The sequence below is a fragment of the Mustela nivalis genome (assembly GCF_964662115.1).
Source record: "Mustela nivalis genome assembly, chromosome: 2".
NCBI lineage: Eukaryota > Metazoa > Chordata > Mammalia > Carnivora > Mustelidae > Mustela > Mustela nivalis.
In genome coordinates this window covers 41,583,280-41,603,870 of record NC_139021.1, presented here as the reverse complement: position 1 = coordinate 41,603,870, position 20,591 = coordinate 41,583,280, and positions in this window count along the sequence as shown.

Genomic DNA, 20,591 nt, shown 5'->3' with positions numbered 1-20,591 from the left:
ACTTACCTCAAGAAGACAGCCCCGGTTTGGTGCCAATATATCCTTCACACCACTTCAGGACTTGCTAAATCTCTCATTTCACAAAGAAAGCCAGCCTCAGGCCCAAAGTCTACTGGAATTTAACAGCATTGTTTGCTCTCATGATGTTGGTTTTCAGTGTTACTGTATTTGATATCGAGTAACATTTTACTGGTCTTTCATTTGCAGTGGTAATAGAACATTTCCTTTTAGGGAAAACTTATTTAAGATTTTTTAAATTAGTTGCTTTTTAAAGATAAAAAGCAGAATTAGTGAAAGTGACAAACAAATGATGGAAGTTTGGAGACGACTAATATGGCATAATAAGTAGCAAGATGGAAAGATGGCTTGGACTCAGGCCAGAAAAGCGTTGATATAGAAACTCCCTGGATTCAGCTCCAGCCTTTGATTTCAGTTCCACTGGGAAATTCTCAGTATCTCTGCTTCCCTTATATACAGGCATTGCTGAGGTCATGTGTGTAAAATCTCTTCTGGGCCTAGAATTTTTCAAAAACATATCTAAATGTTTTCATATAAATGTGAAAGGAACATTATCTAAATGAGAGATGGAGAAAAACATAATAGGTCACCAAGCCCTACCCCTCACTGATTTAACATAGGAGATAAAAACATAAAATACTTCACCAGCAGCAAAAGGATATTGCTTTCATTAGATCGCTCAGGACTTCACACCATATACTTAAGTATGATTTAGCATAATATTGATACTTGTTTATATTTGCCACCTACCTATTTCCCAGTGATGTTATAAGGATTAGTGATATAATATTTCTTAAGCCTTTTCGGCTCTTAAAAGAAAATATGCACTATAAAATCAAGGTAATAGTAATAATAGTCATCATCATAATAGCAATAACTGCTCATGCATTTTCAAACGTGGGCTCTGTGTTGATGGAAAGGGAAATTAGGCTGTGAGCTAAAAATGCATGCCTATCAGCTGGTTGGAACACAAAGACTTGGGATTGGAGAACAGTGATGCTACCTACAATTTATCAAGGTCTGGAGTGGGATGTGAGATTCTGCACTTTAGCCACTCCTGCATTGCTGGTGCTGCTGGTCTGAGGCCACACTGTGAGTAGTAAGGCTTTAAACCACACCGCTCTTTCAGGGTCAGATCTGAAATCTATGCCCTTGACTGTCAGCAGATTTAAGGAAGCATGTCTAAACACATCTGGGCAAATCTGTCACCAATGCTGAGGTTACCCCCCATGTTTGCCCCATTTTGTGCCTAACAGTTTATCTCCATTGTTCAGTTCACCAACTACATGAAAACTCTTTCTCTCATTTTTTCCTCTTATTCCCAAGCCAGGCGTGAACTTTTCAAGAACAGAAACCCATCATTTATTCTAAAACTGATCATAAGGTTTAAATAAAGATTTATGTTCAAAAAATGTTGATTTCAGAACTCTTTAGAATGTCAAAATGTAGGAAAATATGGTTTCATGTAAAATATTTGATAATGTCGGATATGTTCATATTATGGCATCAAGTTTAAAAGCAGAATACAAAACTACATACAGTATCATTTAAATTTAAATATAGGTTGAGAGAAATGCAGAAAGTAGTATGTATAGTTAATAAATTATCATCTTCTCTTTTTTTTCCTGCTGAGTAATCATTAGCAAGAGGACCTTCCCCTTTCACTGAATAGCAAGGTCTGTGAGGTTGAACACTCTTGTTCCAAAAAGGAGTTAACATCCTTGGTATTTCAGTCACACAGCAAAAGTGAGCCAGGTGGACCTCTGTGGAAGGATATGACTAAAGGGTGTTAGAGACCCAGGGGAGAGTTAGATTTTTTAAGACCAGAACGGGAGGAGTCAAGCCCTGGGTTTCTGCTCCCTGGCTCTCTTCAATGTGCCCAATGGGATGGCATGGGTCCTGGAGATATGGGATCTCAACAGTCCCTCGTGAGCCCTGACACCGAGAAGCCTCCACCATTGAATGGTCTACGAGGGCTGGGACCCCAATGGACTGAATTTTCTCCTAATTTTCCCAGACTATGCACACTCTCAGGGTTTTCTACAACCTCAGGGGAGTCGTTAACCAACCCAAGACGACTAAGGTAAATTAGGGGCTAAGTCTTTTTTAATGGGATTGAAAAAAAAACTGTTATTTTTTCTTGCATTAAAATATTATAGGAAAGTACATACTGACATATACATATATATGTACCTATGCATATAAGTGAAACATTGGAAGGAAAGACTACAAAATGTTAATGGTAAGTTGGTTTACAGGTGATTTTCTTTTCTTCCTTACACATTTCCATATTTTTCAAAAATTCTGACAAACACCTAAGTTGCTTTTAGAATTAGGAAAAGAAAACACACACACACACACAGACACACACAAAAGGTCATTCTTTAAAATCAAGGCACATATTTTATTCACCTTTTTTGTATGCAGCACTAACACCGTTCTGGTATACAGAGCAGGCATTCAAATAAATGATAACTAAATTAAATAAAATAAACACTTCAAAGCCCATGCCATAATGGTAAGTTAATGCAGTCACCCTGGTATACAAGAAACAGTCCATGCATGTAGGAAAGAAAGTAAGTTCTTCTGAGATAGCTATTCTGAGAATATCATTTTATATAAGACTATCAAAAATTATCATAAGGGAAGTATCATGCAAGCATTAAACCCAGGCAATCTGGGCTCAGGGGCAGTGTCCTTGATCTGGAGGCAGAGGCTTTGTTTAGGTCCCCATGTTACCCACTAAGTATATCCCTTTAGTAAATCTCAGACCTTTCCAAACCTCCAATAGCCCATCTGTAAATACAAGTTCTACCAACGTTTAAACACGGCATTAAGATCAAATGGAAGGTAGAATGTGAAAGCAATTTTGAAACTATGATGTACTACACCAGACTATTTTTATTACTAGCACATGTATCTGACAGAATGAAAAAGAAAGACTAAGAATACAGCCAATTCTTTAAAATCACTTATCAAGTAAAAAAAAAAAAAACTAGATATCTGTATCAAGCTCCTGCCTCTGTCCAGTCAGTGACCTAAGTCATTCTTAACAGGATCACAAACTAATGTGACAAAAACAAATTTAGATAGAGGAATGAAGGTTGGTTAGTGACTTCCTAGACTTTACCATGTGGTTGACTCACATATTCGTTCTTTCGACAATATTTATTGTGCCAGACACTCTTCTAGAGGCTAGACATTCAAAAACGAGCCAGGTAAGTGTCTCTGCCTTAGTACAACTTTCTGCTAGCCAGCAAGAGATCACCAACCAACGAGTAAACAGATAAGAGAATCCAAGATGTGGATAAGTACTGTGAAGTAAATAAGCAGGATTGTGGTCACCAGCTTCCAAGATGGCCCCCACTGAATCCCTCCTCTTGATATTTAAACCCCGTGCAGTCCCCTCTCACATTTGACAGAGTTGGTCTAACCAATGGAATACAAAAGAAGTAATGATATGTCACTTTCAAGGTCGGGTTATAATAGACAGTGTGGCTTCTATGTGGTCACCTCACACTCTCACGGGGGAAAGCCAACTGCCATTTACTGAAAACACTCAGAAAGCCTACGGCAAGTAGACTTGTCCATGACAAACAGCCAGCGAAGAACCCAGGCCTGCCAACAGCAGTGTGAAGAGTCTTAGAAGTGGCTCTTTCAGCCCTTCAGATGACTCAGCCCCAGCCAACAAGCTGACTGCAACTTCAGGAAAGATCCTGAGCCTGACTACCAGCTCCCAGATTCTTGACACATGGAAAAACTAAGATTGCCAATAAGTCTAACTGTTTTAAGCTGTTGATTGCAGGGGAAATTCATTACACAGCAATAGGTGACAATACAAGAATGCTGAAGTAAACTGATCCCTGGGTTGCAAAGACCAACTTGAGAAGATTATAATATTTGCTCTGAGACCTAAAGAATAAGAATGAGCTCTTCAAAAACAAACAAGCAAAACCCAGCTAAGTCAAAGGACCAGCCAGCAGAAATGGGAAAGGGCTGGAAACATTTCAGAAGCAAACTCTTCTCCCCAGTCTGAGTTGGCACTGATTAGACAAGTCTCCACTCAGCTCCTCTATGTCCCCTATTGTGGGCAATTTCCATTTCCCACCGCCTTACCTACCACACTTACACTTTCTAGTGCTTCTTAGTGGAACTACCCACACTGGGGGCAATTCTCCACAGTGGAGAATTTGCAACGCTGGCCCTTCCACTAAATTCTCAAAGAATCTCCACTGGCAATCTCATGTGACAACCCTAAATTACCCCCCTTCCTCACTTTCCAAAATAGCCCCCCGAAGAACAGTATTGTCCCCAGTTTACAACTATGCAGTCTAACCTAAGGAGACCCAGAGTATAGAAACTAAGAACATTCTTAGGCCCTAAAGGTTCTTAGATATGAAACTTTGCTCCATCACTTACCAGAAAACATCTCTCTATACCTCATTTGTTCATGTGGTAAATAAACTGTCCAGTGGTCGGCAGCGGATTGTGCGGACATGGCCAAGATTAAGGCTCGAGACCTTCCCGGTAAGTAGGAGGAGCTGCTTAATCAGCGGGAGGACCTGAAGGTGGAGCTGGCTCAGCCCCTCGACGTCCAAGCTCTGAGACATCCCACAGCCCCTGTCCTTACCGGCATCGACCAGACGCAGGAGGAGAACCTCCAGAACTTCCACAAGGGTCAGAAGTGCAACCTGCGGTCCAGAAAGCCCCATGCCTGGGGCCCCCAGCTGAACAAGACCACGGAGAACCCTCAGACCAAGCCGCAGGAGCTGAGGCAGCGGCGGTGCACGGTCAGAGCCCGAGCACCGGTGTCAGTGAGACACAAACAAACTGGCAAAAAAGAACAGACGAAAAGAAAGGAAAGGGAAAGGAAAAGGAGAAAAGAGAAAGGAGGGAAGGGGAGGAAGGAGAGAAGAGTGAAGAGAGAAAAGAGGGAGGGAAGGAAGAAAGGAAGAAAGAAATGAAAGAGACGAAACTGTCCAATGATTAAAGGAAGTAACATGTAAAATAGCAAGGGCCTGGCACACAGAGGCTAGTATTAAATTATTTCTCCTCTTTGTCCAGCCAAAGCCCTCTTACTCTTCCCAAGCAAACTGAAGCCAGGTCTCTTCCAAGAAGCCCCGGTGGCCCCACTCCCCCACTTCTCTGAATCTATAATGGATGTGTTATGGGGGCAGACAGCACAGGAGGGCAACTGCTCCCTGTGGAAACTGCACAGGTATCCAGACAATTTTTTTTATTAAGATATTAATTGTTGGGGAGCCTGGGTGGGTCAGTGGATTAAAGCCTCTGCCTTCAGCCCAGGTCATGACCCCAGGGTCCTGAAATTGAGCCCCAAGTTGGGTTCAAGGCTCCGGAGGGAGCCTGCTTCCCTTCCTCTCTCTCTGCCTGCCTCTCTGCCTGCTTGTGATCTCTGTCTGTCAAATAAATAAATGAAATCTTTAAAAAAAAAAAAAAGATTTTAATTGTTTACTTGAGAGAGAGAGAGAACAAGAGAAAACACAAGTAGGCTAAAGGGCAGAGGGAGAAGCAGACTCCCTGCTGAGTGGGGACCCCGATGTGCGACTCTGTGATCCCACAGGAGTCCGGGATCATGACCCCAGCAGCCCGAAGATGCCCAACCAACTCAGCCACTGAGGCGCCCTCCAGGACAATTTCTTAAGCTGCATGGCAGTCTTCCTTTTCTTCTCCACCACAGACCACAGTGATGGGAAGGTCTGCTTACCTTTCTGCCCTTCTATACCACCCTTTTGAGTCCCCCGCCCCATCAGTGTTGGCTGTGGAGTTGGACAGTCTCTGCAGTACCCACCCCTTTCTTTTTGGCCCAAAATAAAACACGGGGGTCTTTACAAGTCAAATGTCAGCTACCTAGGTGTCCCCATAAAACCTCTGGCACCGAGGAGGCAAAGATGGTGGCACAGGCTTAGCATCAATTTAAAAAATTCTCAAGCATGAGTTAACATCACCACAGGATCTCAGGACTCTCAAAAGAACTCTATTTCCCAAATCTCCCTTTGCTTGGATTGCCTGCTTTCAGGGACGTCTCTCGACCTCTGTTGTCTTGCCTCTTTTGGTCACTCTCCTCTCTCCAGCCCATATCCACACCAAAGTGAGATGCGGCCCCCCTTCCTCCTCCCTCTCCCACAAATCAGGTGTAAGGCAGGGTTCTAGGAGTGACAGGGGAATTCTGGTACAACCAGCACAGCAAACAGCTGAATGCTTACTCTTACAATTCCCATTACCAACAGTCCGCCAACTCCAATCTCCTGAAATTTGTTTTCCTCACCCAAGCATACACATAATCACCATGGGGAAGGCGGGGCAGGGAAAACTTAAAAAAAAAAAAAACACAGAAAGTTTATAGGGTAAGAAATTGTTCTAAATCTCTTAGCACAGATCTTAGACCTTTCATTCAGACTCTCTCAAAGAGCATCAAAGCTGTGAGTCCAAGATTTACTTTCTTTTCATTGCTGCTGCTGTTGTTTCTCTAAAGGATTGCCTCTTCTCACAACTACCTTCCTTACACTGGATTGAACCCTTAACTTTTTAAAGAGCCCTCCCCACCTTAAAGAGAAGATAAAAATCAGAGATGTGAGCTGCTGTCTTTGTAAATGCCTACCTTCCTCCAGCGGTTGGTGGTTGGCATTTCCAAGCATCTCCAAGGGTTCCCAAATTCTCACCCACCCTAGGTGACTCCTGTGGCATAGCTTTCCTTTCCCTACTAGATTAGAAATTCTTTGGGGCATAGACTCAGGGATTCCACTTTTTGTCTCAGTGCCCCCAATACCTGGTTCCAGTCATACCAGAAGGCCTTAATGTCTTTACTGATGATTGATTCTTGAAACCACACCCACTGATCAATCAGTTTTTGCTTTCTTCATAATTGACCTCGCCCACATGCACTCATGGCAAAGGCACCATATGTTAGTTCTTATGTTGGACTAAATAAAGAAAAGAAATTTGGAAAGAGCTTCACACATCATCTGGGTAATTATCCTGTATTTATAATAGAGCAGCTTAATGTCCCTGCATTAATAAATGACTCAAATGCTGTTACAAGGGCTGAGCGTGATTATCTGAGCTTATTACTTAACCCACTCAATTAAAAAAAAAATCTTGTGATCTGATGTGGCAGAATAGAACCTAAATGTTCTTCAGCTCCAGCAAGGAACAAAGCTATTTACTGATACGGGGGTGGGACACGATCAGCTGGTGGATTCTAGACTACACAGCCACAAGAGCCCTACAGAAAGGGGGGTTTTGTGGTCTGCCTGGCCCCCTGCCTGGCTTCCTTGCTAACATTCAAACCTAAGCCCACTTAAGCCTTTACTTTAAAATCTGGCTCTACTCCAGCCTTGGGCACCAAACTTGTCCACTTGCCCTACATTGAGGACGACAAGGAGCCTTAAGCTACTAGCCTGGGCAGTGGATAGGGCTTTATACTGGTTTCCAGGTTCACTCTGGCATCGGCACCGTAGTTCCCAGATAAAAAGATTTCTGCTTTGTAAATGGCAGTATCTTGCCCTACAAATAAGTCCCAGGCACCCAAGCCCACTGGCAGAAGTAGAACCTCTACCTCTAAACGCCAGGGTTCTTGTGGCCTGACAGCTGGATCCTCCTATGGGATCCACTACATTACACAACTGTGCATGGGCAACCCCACGTGAGCAACTCCATGGCAAATAATTTGCCTTCCTGGAATCCTAGAATTCACTTCCCCATCCCTGCTTGGGTTTGATAAATCTGAAATTCCATCTGAGCTTTTTAGGAATACTTTGCATATCACCTCCTACCTCTACAGTCTTCCCCAATGTGGACCCCAAGTTCTCAATCCTTACAACAGTGCTTCCCAACCATATACACATCGTGACACACATAAAACATAAGATTTGCTCCTTTTTTTGAAATACGGTTGACAGAAAACATTAAATTAGTTTCAGGTGTACAACATAATGATTCAATATTTATATATATTATGAAATGATCACCACAATGAGTCTAATTACAATCCGTCACTCCATAGAGTTATAATTTTTTTCTTGTGATGAGAAATTTTAAGATCTACTCCCTTAGCAACATTCAAATATATGATACAGTATTACTAACTATAGTCACCATGCTGTACATACAAAATTTGTTCTTATATTGTACATATGTTCCCAGTTAAAGGTGACTGGGACCTTCTTGAGCTACATTCCAGCTGAGGACCCCACTGTTTGGTCACACTGGTGATAAGCAACTCATGCCTGCTTGCGTGGTCTCTAGCCTGTGTCCACTACTGTAAGGGTTTATTCTGGGGTCAGCCTGGATTTTTCAGGTCTTCCTGTTGTTAGCCCTGATTTTCTGGGCAAAGCAATAATGTTTCCATTTTTTACACCAACTCAAAGATGTGAGGGACACAAGTACAGAAAACTTGAATCTTCTTCAAAGCTAAGATGCCCAGTCAAAAAGCCTTGGGTTCAGGGCACCTGGGTGGCTCAGTTGGTTGAGCAACTGCCTTTGGCTCAGGTCATGATCCCGGACTTCCAGGATCGAGTCCTGCATTGGGCTCCCAGCTCCCAGCGTCTGCTTCTCCCTCTGACCTTCTCCTCTCTCATGCTCTCACTCATTCTCTCTCAAATAAATAAATAAAATCTTTTTAAAAAATAGCCTTCTGATTCAAAAGAATGAGAACCTCAGAACAAAGACAAAAGACTTGAAATCAAGAGGCCTTCTCTCTTTTCCTACCTTCAATTACCCCATTTGCCACACACATTTAGTGTTATGCATTATCTGCCTTAAATCATAGCTCCCAAACATTTGGATTATATATGATTATCAAATATGACTATTATTTGGATTTTATAATATATATAATAATCCAAACATTACTTCATGCCAGGCAATGTGATAAGCTTTTCCCAGGCATCACCGCATTGATTTCTCACACCATCTTCAAGGCAGAAATTGTTATTCCTGGTTCAAAGGTGAGCAGCTTGAGGCTGAGGGTTAAGTGACCACCTCAGGAAGGGATGACCGGAGTTTGAACTCAAATCTGTCTGACTCCAAAAGTCACATAATACATGGGCACCGTGCTTGGCCAGTAATAGTACCGTAGGTATAAAAGGTATTCCACAGACTGCTTTTAAGAAATGTCATATTCTTTATTTTCTTTTAGCCAAATTAAATCTGGCTTCAAGTCCCTATTACAAAGCAGAGATTTAGTCTCAGTCATTACAGAATGTCCTCTCTGTTGGGACACAATTCTCCATGGGTCTTTAATGTTTCTGCACATCTAATGAGCAGTGGACTGACTGCCCTTTGTTCCAGATCATTTTTTCAAAGATGTTTTCTATAGCAAACAATATTGGAAGACATACCTGGTATCTCCAGAGCAAAGGGCACATACCTTCCTGCCCGTGACACAGGACTGGTATTCCCCAAGCTCAAGGTTTCTCTTCCCACAACACAAGCAACCACACGGGCAGGTATCACCCAGCTTCCGTCCCAGCACCCTGTGGGCACTGCAGCTCCAAGAGGCGACACAAAAACGCTGGTGCTCCGGCTGCTAGGACTGCTGTGAGGACTGCTGCTTCATGGGCGACCTCTAAGTCCATGTTCTGCCAGCATCCATGAAACAGTAGTATGTCAGCACCTTGCAAGTGGGTCATGCTCTCTGACCTTTCCCCATTCTTGACATCTTCCCCACTCCAAAATCTCACAGAAACATGAGAGGCACCTATGTGCCCAGAAAACAAAGTCAGACCTCCAGTCTCCCATCTGTATGGGTGCAGCTGCTGCTTTAGGGCCCAGGCTCACTTTGTCCCAATAGGGACAATGACTTCAAGGGTCCTATGTAGAAACAGACATGGAATCCTTGGCTTGACTAGCAAACCCTGCGCCCAGGGTCCAGTCTTCCATACTGCCATTCCCTCCAAGGCCCAGGGCGAGAGAACAGAGTCCAAGAATCCGCTATGCCAAGATCCTGCCAGGTCTAGAAGATCCCTCCTCTCTCCTGCTCTTTCTTCTCTTACCTCTCTACTCTCTCTCTCTCTCTACTCCCTCCCTCCCTCTCTCTCTCTCTCTCTCTCTCTCTGTCCTGATCTCCAAGACACTTGAGTATAATCAGCTTAGGCTTTAGGTTTTCACCAAAGACAAGAAGTGAAGTTAACCTCCCAGCTCCAACGTCCCCCGGGATAAGTGACCCAAGGAATGACCACCTCCTGGTCAGGCACAGGAGAAGCAAAACACAGGCCGTATCTCAAGAAATGATCCTGCCACAACAGCAACCCCTCAATGTGGTACAATTTGGCTCTGTTATCTTTTTCTAGCAGTAGCATCTCTTTACCCCATTTTTGTATCTTTGGCTTTAGGCATAGGTAGGAAATATCTCTCTTGGTCTCCCTCTCTCAATTACATCAAACTAGTGAAAAGCAAATTATCTTAGCTTGCTTTCTTCTGGTCCATCAAATTAAGAAAGACATTATCTGATGTATCACCACACACACACATACACACACACAAAAAAAAACACAAAGTAATCATGGTGACAACAATGATGGCAACAAAACTACCCTCTTCTACCTATATTCTTCCTGCGTGGCTGACCCCAACAAAGAGGTTTGGGGAAAATGAGCTGAACAAAGTACATCAAGTTCAGCTTTAAAAGGATTCTTGGCAGTCTCGGTTTTGCCTTATTTGCAACCAATTAGGTCAACGTTGATATCCTTTTAACCACTGATTTTACTGAAATATTTATGATATTAACATAACTGCACTGGCAAGATTTCCTACAGGTGCCAACTCTTCTGTTCTCTGAGTTCTAAATAAATCCTCAATTCTCTTAGTCCCCAAACAGCCCTGGGTATGTGGGAGCAATCGGCTTTAATGACACAGTCTATATCTACCTCTCTTGCAAGGCACGGACAGTGCGTACACCCTTGGGGTTATAAGCTTGTCTAGTTATGAAGAAATGTGGCCCTAGTTATATTTTCAGGGATCCCACATAAATAATTCTTGCTGCAAAAGAAGCAATTGAATTCTCCCTCTCATGTTTTCTCCCCCCTTGCAATTTTAAGGTTGTAAACTCCCTCTTGCGTGAGGACGGGGTCTTAGCCTGTCTCGTTCCTGCTCTAGCTCCTAAGCCTAGAAGAGTGCTTTGCCTGAAAAATGTTTAATAAATATTTGTTGACTAAATGAGGGATCACATGGACAGATGAACAGACTTTATTAAGAACTAGAAGATTAAAATATCTTTAAATTCATACCCCAAAAATTAAAATGCTACTGTTTTTAGGCATCTGTGGAATCAGTTCTTAAATAAAACTGTTCCCTGTAAGTTTGGCACTTGAAGAGGATCAGGAGAAAATATTTCCTCTGCTTACTAATAAAAGAAAAGTAACCACCACCTGACCCCTGTAAATATTGGGGGCAGGGGCTTCCTTTTGAGTTTTTAGTTAGTGCTACTACGCAGTGTTTCTTAGCTGGCATGCTATTGGCATTTTTTTATGGGATTGTTCAACGTAGTGCAGGAAACGCCCATCATTTCTGTCTGGCAGCAAGCGTCAGAGGAAAGGATAGGGCGGGATGGTAGGTACTCACTGGGCAAAGAAAGATGAGAAGAGTGCCCCACGTAGAGGCAGTATGCAGAGGGGTCAAGAGGGACAGAGTCTATTCCTTCTCTTTTACAGCTTTGTCAAAGTCAAGTTTCAGATTCAGAGTCAAGTTCAAAGTCCAGCTGCATAGGTCAGAACGCAGGGCACACCATTTCCACTCTGCATGACTTTGGGCAAACACAAATCTGCCTCAGATCTCACTTCTACAAAATGGCAATAAGGATCTTACTCCATGGCAGATTTACTATTAGGATGCACTAGGATAATCTGCTTAAAGTGCATAGCACAAAGTCAGGCCCATAGGAAGTGCCCCGTAAATATTACTTCTTATCAGCTATTATCCTCATCATCATCATTATTATTCAACAAACATTTGTGGGCCTGGCGACCACATGCAGGATACAAACAGGAGCAATGCAGTGTTGGCACTAGGAAGGCAGGAGACAGACGAGAGCAAAAGAGAGCAATGCACACAAAGGAAACACTCAATAAATAAAAGATGGTCTGGGTTGCCGTCGTTGTTGTTAGAAGTAATAGTAGTAATACACACGCACGATCCCGTATGGCTAGTGCTGCGATGCAATCATTCACTGTCTGCCTTCCCTCTCGCTTCCATCCTCCACCAGTGAGACTCCTTCTCCTCTAAGCCACGCCCAGTGCTGCCAGCATCGAAGGCCTCACTGCAGCCCCACATCCTCCATAAAACTCCCTTCTATGCCAAACCTCCTTTTCCTCCCTCTTGCCTCTCTGATTTAGTACTTAATGAGAGTGTCTTGTCTTGTTCACTGCTTTTTCACAACTGGGACTAGAAAAATAGATAGGCATTTAAGTGGTGTGCTCTACAGTCTTAAAATAAGGAAAATAACAGCCCCGTGAGCCCATTCCAAGTAATCAAAGAAATAGGTTTGTCATGAAAAATTCATATGTCAAAATTGACCAACAAATCATGCGGCATCTTGGAGTCATTTTATCATAGTTAACTTTCCGTGCTACTTGTTAAAAAGAGATTTCTCCACCCCTACTCCCAGCCAGACCTAGTGAGTCAGAATGCCCACGAGTGAAATAGGGGAATCTGTTTTTAACTTGCTCCCCAAGTGGCCATTGTTAAAGGTCAGTTTGGGAACTCCTGGCTTGCTCCAGTGACTGCTGTCCTGAGCCCAACATCCCCAAAACTAAGTCGTGTGCAGTAACTTCACCATTCCCATGGCTTCCCTGGACGAGAGACTGGGTGAAGGAGAAGGAAGGATGGCTTGTCTCTGCTCCTTTGTGCTTGGGAAGACCTCAAGGTGCAGCCACGGGCAGGCTCAACTGCCTGTGCATTCCAAAGGGGACCAGGTGGACGCTGCATGGCCTTTCCTGACCAAGCTTCAGAATGACACCGCATTCCTTCTGCTGCATTCCATGGGTCCAAGCAGTGAAAGACCCACCCAAATGCAGATGGGACAGGCATAACCCTGCCTGTCAGTGAGAGGACTATCAAAGAATTTTAAACCGCCCCAGGTCTTGTGTCAGTCTTCAATGGGCACCCACAAACTTTCCTTTTCTCTAGACCTTGTTCACAGCAGCAAGGTTTTGACCAATACCAGTGCAAGGCGATGGGGTACTGGTTTCTTGGAACTCATCGATAGTCCCAGATGATGCTCAAATCTGCTTATGAGAATATTCTGCTTTGTAAAGTTGGTTCTTAATACCTTCAATTCTGAAGCAACCCTTGTTAATCCTGTCTTTAAATTCATTGCCACTAATCCATACTCTCTTTGGACCTCTTCAGAGAGGTTTAGAAACATTAACAATGTTTTAACTCATCTTTCTGGTTCATATAAAACTGAGGATTAAAATCCTTGTAATACACAGGTTATAAATTATGCCCCCCCTTAATATTTCCTATATTCAGTCTTATACAAAATATTGTGATCCAAAGTCTGGAAGAAATTAAAGGATGGATTTTCATTCTAATTCATCTTGCACACAGACAATTCTTTTGGCTGGTGTCTGTGTTGTTTATACATTTGACCATGTTTTATTCATGTTTTATTCAGTATATAACTGTCCATGCTTATGTCACACAGTCTATTCAAAAGCCTGAACATTACAAATATGCATATAATTTTTTACTCCTTGGGATTACATAGAAAATAGATGTGTCAAGTTTTCGTGTATTTTAATATGACACTAAAACAGTCGAGTCCATAAGTTCAAAATTTAAACCACATTAATCACGTTGTTACAGTAAAATGCACAGATGCAGAATAATAGCAGCCTGTGTACTGCTCTAGCAAGTTCTGTTACAAATGTGTGTATTTTTCCCCCAAAGCCATCTTCAATTTCTTCCTTCCATGTAAAATTGGTTTTGAGGAAGAAAAAAAAAAAAGGACTCCAATCCACATTTTGGCATTTTTAAGGAATCACACTATCTAATGTAAGATATTTTTTCACAGAAGTAATTATATTCAGAGACAAAGATTTTCTGGACATGTGAAATTTTCAATTCATCTCAGTGGCTGTAGAACTAACCAGTGCAGTGTCGCTAATCTAACCACACCGGCCCAATCACACGGTAATACGCCTTCCATACAACTCCTATAATTTGATATTGCTGCCTGTTCTAAATTACCACGGAGTTTTAAAGAATACTGTCTATTTGTTTTTGAATACACAGTGTATTTTGTTCTAATTACATTCTGATCACATTTCACAGAGAAAAATACATCTGGCCTATCAATGGCATAAAATGGGTCTTTCCTCAGGGGTGTGTGAAGTGTATATAAATCTCAGCTCCTGCTTGAGATTTGCAGAGATGCTAATACACAGGTCACTTGTGCGCTGATTTTTCTTTGTGATTGGGGAGCAATGCTTGCAAGCTCTCTGCGGTGTAATGAGATCATGGGTAGTTTGGCTTACAAGCATAAAGATTTAACTCTTTTGCAAGTAGTCCCTCTGCCCCAGTACATTAGGTTCCTGCATTGCTTTAATGTACCAGCCTCCCATCTACATTTGTTTGGGGAAAAAAATAAGAGCAGTATCTCCTTTAGTTTACACAGCCTAAGAAAAAATTCATATATAGGCATACAGTTTGTGCTACATAGATGATATTAAATAAATACATTATAGTGGCTTTCATTTTTAATAGCTCAATATTTTTCCTTTGATTGCCTTCACCAATAAAAGTGTAGTCTGTAGAAAAGTACCCTTCTGGATAATCCATTGTCTCATTTTAACTCATTTTTATCAAGGAATTCCCCCTGCAGCAATCTCCACTGCCAGCCATTAGCTGTGCACATCTGCCCGCAGTAATGACCGCTCCTGTGTACATACGTACCTGACTGCCATCTAATTTAGACCTCACCCCCAGGACACTAATGCAATGTCTCCAGGGCCAGCTAAATTCTAGACTATTGGTGCGTTACAGTTATCACTTCATTTGGTCTTTGATAGTGAGTTAAGAGTGCCTAAAGTTGAAAAGAGGTCAAATGCTTATGCTAGGGGCCCTCATCTTACCTGTGTCGTCTCTCATGTATGCTTCAACAAAATGTGTGTCACATCACAACCCTCAGAACTTTATAGGAGTTGTGGCCAAAATAAAAGATGTTTCAATCCAGTCCCTTCCTCTGTACAAGTAAAAATTTGGGGTATGTTAGTGTGATCAGGAAGAAACAGGTATGCTCTATCAATAAATAGATCATATATTAAAATCTGTTCTAACTGAGTTTTATTTCTGTTTGACCTGGTTTCCTCTGTGAACATGTCCCACTTTAAAGGGATCATTTAATCAAAGCAAGAGAAATTGAAGAATTCCTTATTTCTTATAAAACGCATCCACATTCTTGTCTCCAAACACTGAACATGTGGTCTTTTCTACTTTAAGGGACAACACTGTAAGGCAGTGGCTGTAGTAGGATGCTGTATCCTGTACTCAGGTGGATGGGCCATTAGAAGGTATTAATAAGGACTGTCAAAGATGAGACTTAAAGAATCTACAACATGAATGCATTACTGGTGGTACCAAGAATGGTCAGGAGACTACTGAAATGATCCAGACAAAAAATCATGATGTCTTGACAAAAGCTGAGGATATTTCAAAACGTATTTTGGAACTAGAAGTAACAGGACTAGGATATAAACCATGAGACTTGGTGTGAGGCACTTTAATCTCAACTCTGACATGTAAAGATCATCATTCCCATTCTTATAAGGAGAAAAAAAATGACAAACTGAAAATCAATTAATTTGCTTGGATCTATCATAAAATTGAGGTAGTGGGGCAAATTGCATCCCTGAAATCTGGAGAGATAGGAACATCCCAAAAAATAGAACAACCAAGATCTGTTTACCTAGAACAGAAGTTGCAGGAGTCATAAATTGGTAGGAACTGGTAATTCTGACAAATTGCTGGAGACTCAGCATAGACTAGGATAAGAGTGAGAAATTCCTGGGGTCCATAGTTTTGAGACAAGGGACTTTCCTGAGCTTTCCCTCCAGGAACACCAGCAGGTTGACAATAAGGAACTGAGAAAGATGCCCTCCTAGCCAGGATCATTGGGAAACCCATCCACAGCCATCACCATAACAAAGGCCTATTCTCTAGGGAAAATGACTTCACCTACACACAATTTTTAAACAAATTTTTGAAACACACACACACACACCCTATCACCCCACCAACAGACTCCATTGTAATAACAGTGAATTACAACTAAAGAAAATTTAAAATTCAGAATCTCTTCAAGTAGTACATAGGGAAGCCTCAAAGCCAAGAGAGAGAACCAATAACAAACAAAAACCTAAAGCCTCTGGCACCTATAGCTAAAATAAGCATTATACACAGACCAACTCCTACCCAGATTAACATAAACCCTCACACTAAAGACCTATTTCCTTTAGTTCTTATTATGCAATACAAACATGCCCAGCTTTCAACAAAAAACTATAAGATCTGACTAAAGGCAAGAAAAAACTTGGTACAAAGAGAAAAAACCATCATCAGAACCAGACTCAGATATGACAGAAGTTGGAATTATCATACAGGGAGTTGAAAATACTGATGATTTATCTATAAAAGACTCTAATGGGGAAAGCAAGTAGATAGGCAAAGTCAGTTCAAGGCCAGAACACATGGGTAAAGTAAGAAGGGACAGAAACTCTAAGAAAGAGTTGAAAGGAAGTGCTACAAATCACAAATGCAGTAACACAAAGGAAGAGTGCCTCCCTCCAATGTCTTCTTCCTGGCTGTCATGCTGAAGGCAACCCCCATTGCATCCATCTTGAACTTGCAGACAAAACCCAACAATTCCAAGCTAGTTCACAGCAGTTCTGCATTGCTATTTAAGTTTTGCTGTCACCTGCCTTCCTGTCGGTTGTCATTACTCTCTTCCATTAGCATGACTTTGACTTGAAACCTCCTCTGCCCTCATCTGATTTGTTGCTTCTCAACTGGGCTAGCGAGAAAGATAACTGAAAACACTGAGACTAGGATACTAAATAGAAATCAAGAATAGAAAGTGCGGGGGCGCCTGGATGGCTCAGTGGGTTAAAACCTCTGCCTTCGGCTCAGGTCATGATCCCGGAGTCCTGGGATCGAGCCCCACATCAGGCTCTCTGCTCAGCAGGGAGCCTGCTTCCTCCTCTCTCTCTGCCTGCCTCTCTGCCTACTTGTGATCTCTGTCTGTCAAATAAATAAATAAATAAACAAAATCTTTAAAAAAAAAAAAAAGAATAGAAAGTGCGCAGGGGTGTTCGCTTCAGCAGCACACATACTAGAAAGTGATCTGGGGCCTGGCTTTCAGGCAGAGATTGAGTCTTCTGTTTCACATCTTCACAGTCCTTTTCCCCTTACTTTTTCAGATCAAAGTTGTATTCCAGACTGACCTCTACATACATGTGCATGCCACCATATATATCTTTAGTTTTCTTTTTTTTTTTTAAGATTTTATTTATTTATTTGAGAGAGAGAGAGCGTGCACGCACATGAACAGGGGAGGGCCAGAAGGAGAGGGAGAAGCAGATTCCCTGATAAACAGGGAGCCCGACCCCGGGACCCGGGGATCATGACTGAGCCAAAGGCAGATGCCTGAGCCACCCAGGCACCCCCATCTTTAGTTTTCTTAAAGCAAAATAAGTATCAGCCTTCCTTAAGGCCCTAGCATCATAATCAATCCAAAGATCTACAGATCCCATTGTCCCCCAGGAATAGCATAGAGGGAAACTGACCAAATGTAATGTATTTTCCATCCTGTTTAAAGCGAGGTGTATTCCTAAAATTAGTATAAATTGTCACAACTTATATACTTATGTTCTCCTTTAAGCTTTTACCTTGGGGGGTGATCCTAATTCTTTTATCTGTTTTCACACTGTGCAGTATGAACCATCTACAGAATTGGTGACCACCTTCCAGGCAGCCGTGTCTTGGTGAAACCCACAGAGGGGTTAAGGAAGCAAATGCCCATTCACCTGATTCCCCAGGAGGGCCCCAGCCACAAGACAGAGAGAAGCGTCTGGTAACTGCTCCATCGTACGAGCTATCCTCATTTCCATTATAAGCTGCAAATGACAAAATCAATGGGTAGAGATGAAACTGGAATATAAAGAGGCCTAATACTGCTACAAATTGCGGCTCTATCTGGGAGGTCTGTGCAGAAACTCCTCAGAGAGTTTCCCTGAGAACGGCTCTGCTGTTCAGCCAAAGTAGTGAGCTTCTCCTTAAGGACCCTTACTCCCAAGCGGACGAAGAGGCTCTTGGCACCTCCCGTACCATCCAGGGAGGGAATAATAGGCCCACAAGCTTCTGTAGGCCCCCTCCCAGAGAGACCCCAAACACAGAAGAAGAGAGGAAAGCACAGCTGCTCTGCTTGGTAATGGCCAATCAGGTGCTCTTCCCTAACCCTCCAACCAGCAGGATTGGGGGGGGGGGGGGGCTCAGGCAGGTAACAGGTGTATAAAACAGAGTGCTGGTGAGGACTGCTTCAACTCAGACTCACTCTATTCCCCAAATAGTTAAATTCCCTTTTGCTGTCCAGGGGAGGGAATTACCCCTAGACAGATTTCCTTCTACCTCCCTTGCTGCTCTCAGAAGAAATCTTTTTGAAATATCTAATTCCTTCTTCTACTACATTCATTTTTAATTCTTCAATAATGCACTCATCCATTCCAAATATTTAATAAACTCATGATATGTGCCAATTATTATTCCAGGTGTTGAATCCCTGGACATCCTAGACATAGAACAGAAAAGCAAATAAATATGTAGTTGTTTTTTTTTTTTTAAGTCTGTGAAGGGAAATAAACAGGGTTGGGGAGAGAGAGCAATGAACACTGAAAAGGGTTCTCTGAGGAGACAAAGTTTGACCAGAGACATGAAGAATAAGGAGCAGCAGGCAAGGGCAATTCTGGGGAAAGAGTCTTCCAGAAGGGAACAGCAAGTGAACACGGAGTGCCCAAGGTGGGAGGCCACTTGGCGTGTTCTGAGAGCAGAAGGAAGGAGGCCAGTGGACGGAGAGCAGAAGGCAGGAGGAAGGACGACAGAAATGAAGACAAAGCCATAGTTAGGGGCAGGACCATGAGGGACCTCTCGGGCCATGGTTAGACACTGGGTTGTGCTCTGACAGTGACAGAAGGTCACTGAAGGTGAGCACAGAATGACGTGATCACTCTGGCTGCCTGTGGAGAGTATACTGAAGAGGCTCGAGAGGAAGCAAGACTGAGATTCTCACAGTGACCCAGGCAAGAGGGGACAGAGGCCAGGATTAATCTGGCAGAGAAGAGAAGTGGTTAGATTCAGGACAGGTTGTGAAGGCAGCGCTAACGGGATCCACCGAGGGATGGGGATAAGAGAGGAGTCAAGAAATACCCAGGGTGGTACGCCTGGATACACGGAGGTTCTCCCCGCAGAAACGGGGAGACAGAACGCATGGATGAACCGTGATCCTCCCAAACCCAGTGAGGGATAGAGAATGCAAGGGTGAACGGTGGTCCTCCCAAGGGAGGTGGGGAAGACTCAGGGAAGCACAGATGGGACGGATGTGAATAAAAATCACGCAGACCTTTTGTCTAAGCTTCATCAATCCCCAAGGGAATCGTGGCTATTAGAAATCTGAAGGAATGTTTCCAAGAACATTCATAATATAATACATTCATAATATGCTATTACTACCACTGGGAACCAACAACTGAGTGAAGGACAGAGAAGCATGTATTCCAGCCTTGGTTGGCTTGTGCAAAGACTCAAAGATGCTGTGTAGGCAGACCTATGCTGCATAGCCTCTCTCCCCTGTTTTAGCATCTACTGGGCTCCCGAGCCGCTCAGAATGGGGATGCAGTGCAGTTCAACAAAGATGTATTAAGCACCTGTTACATTCTGTGCCTGAAATGTTATGCTTTCTCCCCATTATTTCACATAATCCTCATAATAGTCTTATCCAGGAGGTACTCTCTGTTCCATGTTGATAACATGAGAAAACTATGATTCAGAAAGTTCAATTTTTCCCCAGGCCAGAAAGCTCCCGGTGCCAAGATCCCCCCTCTACTGCTCTCTGTGGCAACACTGAACACCCCACTATTGGCTCTCCTATTCTGGTCCCACAGTCAGTCCTTGAGGAAGGAAAGTGGTCCTGATTATTCCTGGTGAGTCAGTGATTTAAGACATACTTATGCATGAAGGAATCAGAAGAGACCTCCCGCACCTGCCCCCCCCCCCACCTCTCATCATGGAGAAGCAACAGAGCAGAGTGCTGAGGGGTAAAGACCCCAAAGTCAGCCTGCTGGGTTTCGACCCCTGCCCAGATAATTATTAGCTGTGCGACCTGGGGCAGGTTATATAACCTCTCTGTGCTTTGCTTTACCTACTTGTAAAAAGGGAGTAATATTAGTACCAAACCAATATGGTTATTGTGAGCATTAAATGAGTTAATATGCAGAAAGTGCTTAAAACAACTTTGGAGCATAACAAGTACTATGTACATGTATCTAAATTAATCTGATAGTTTT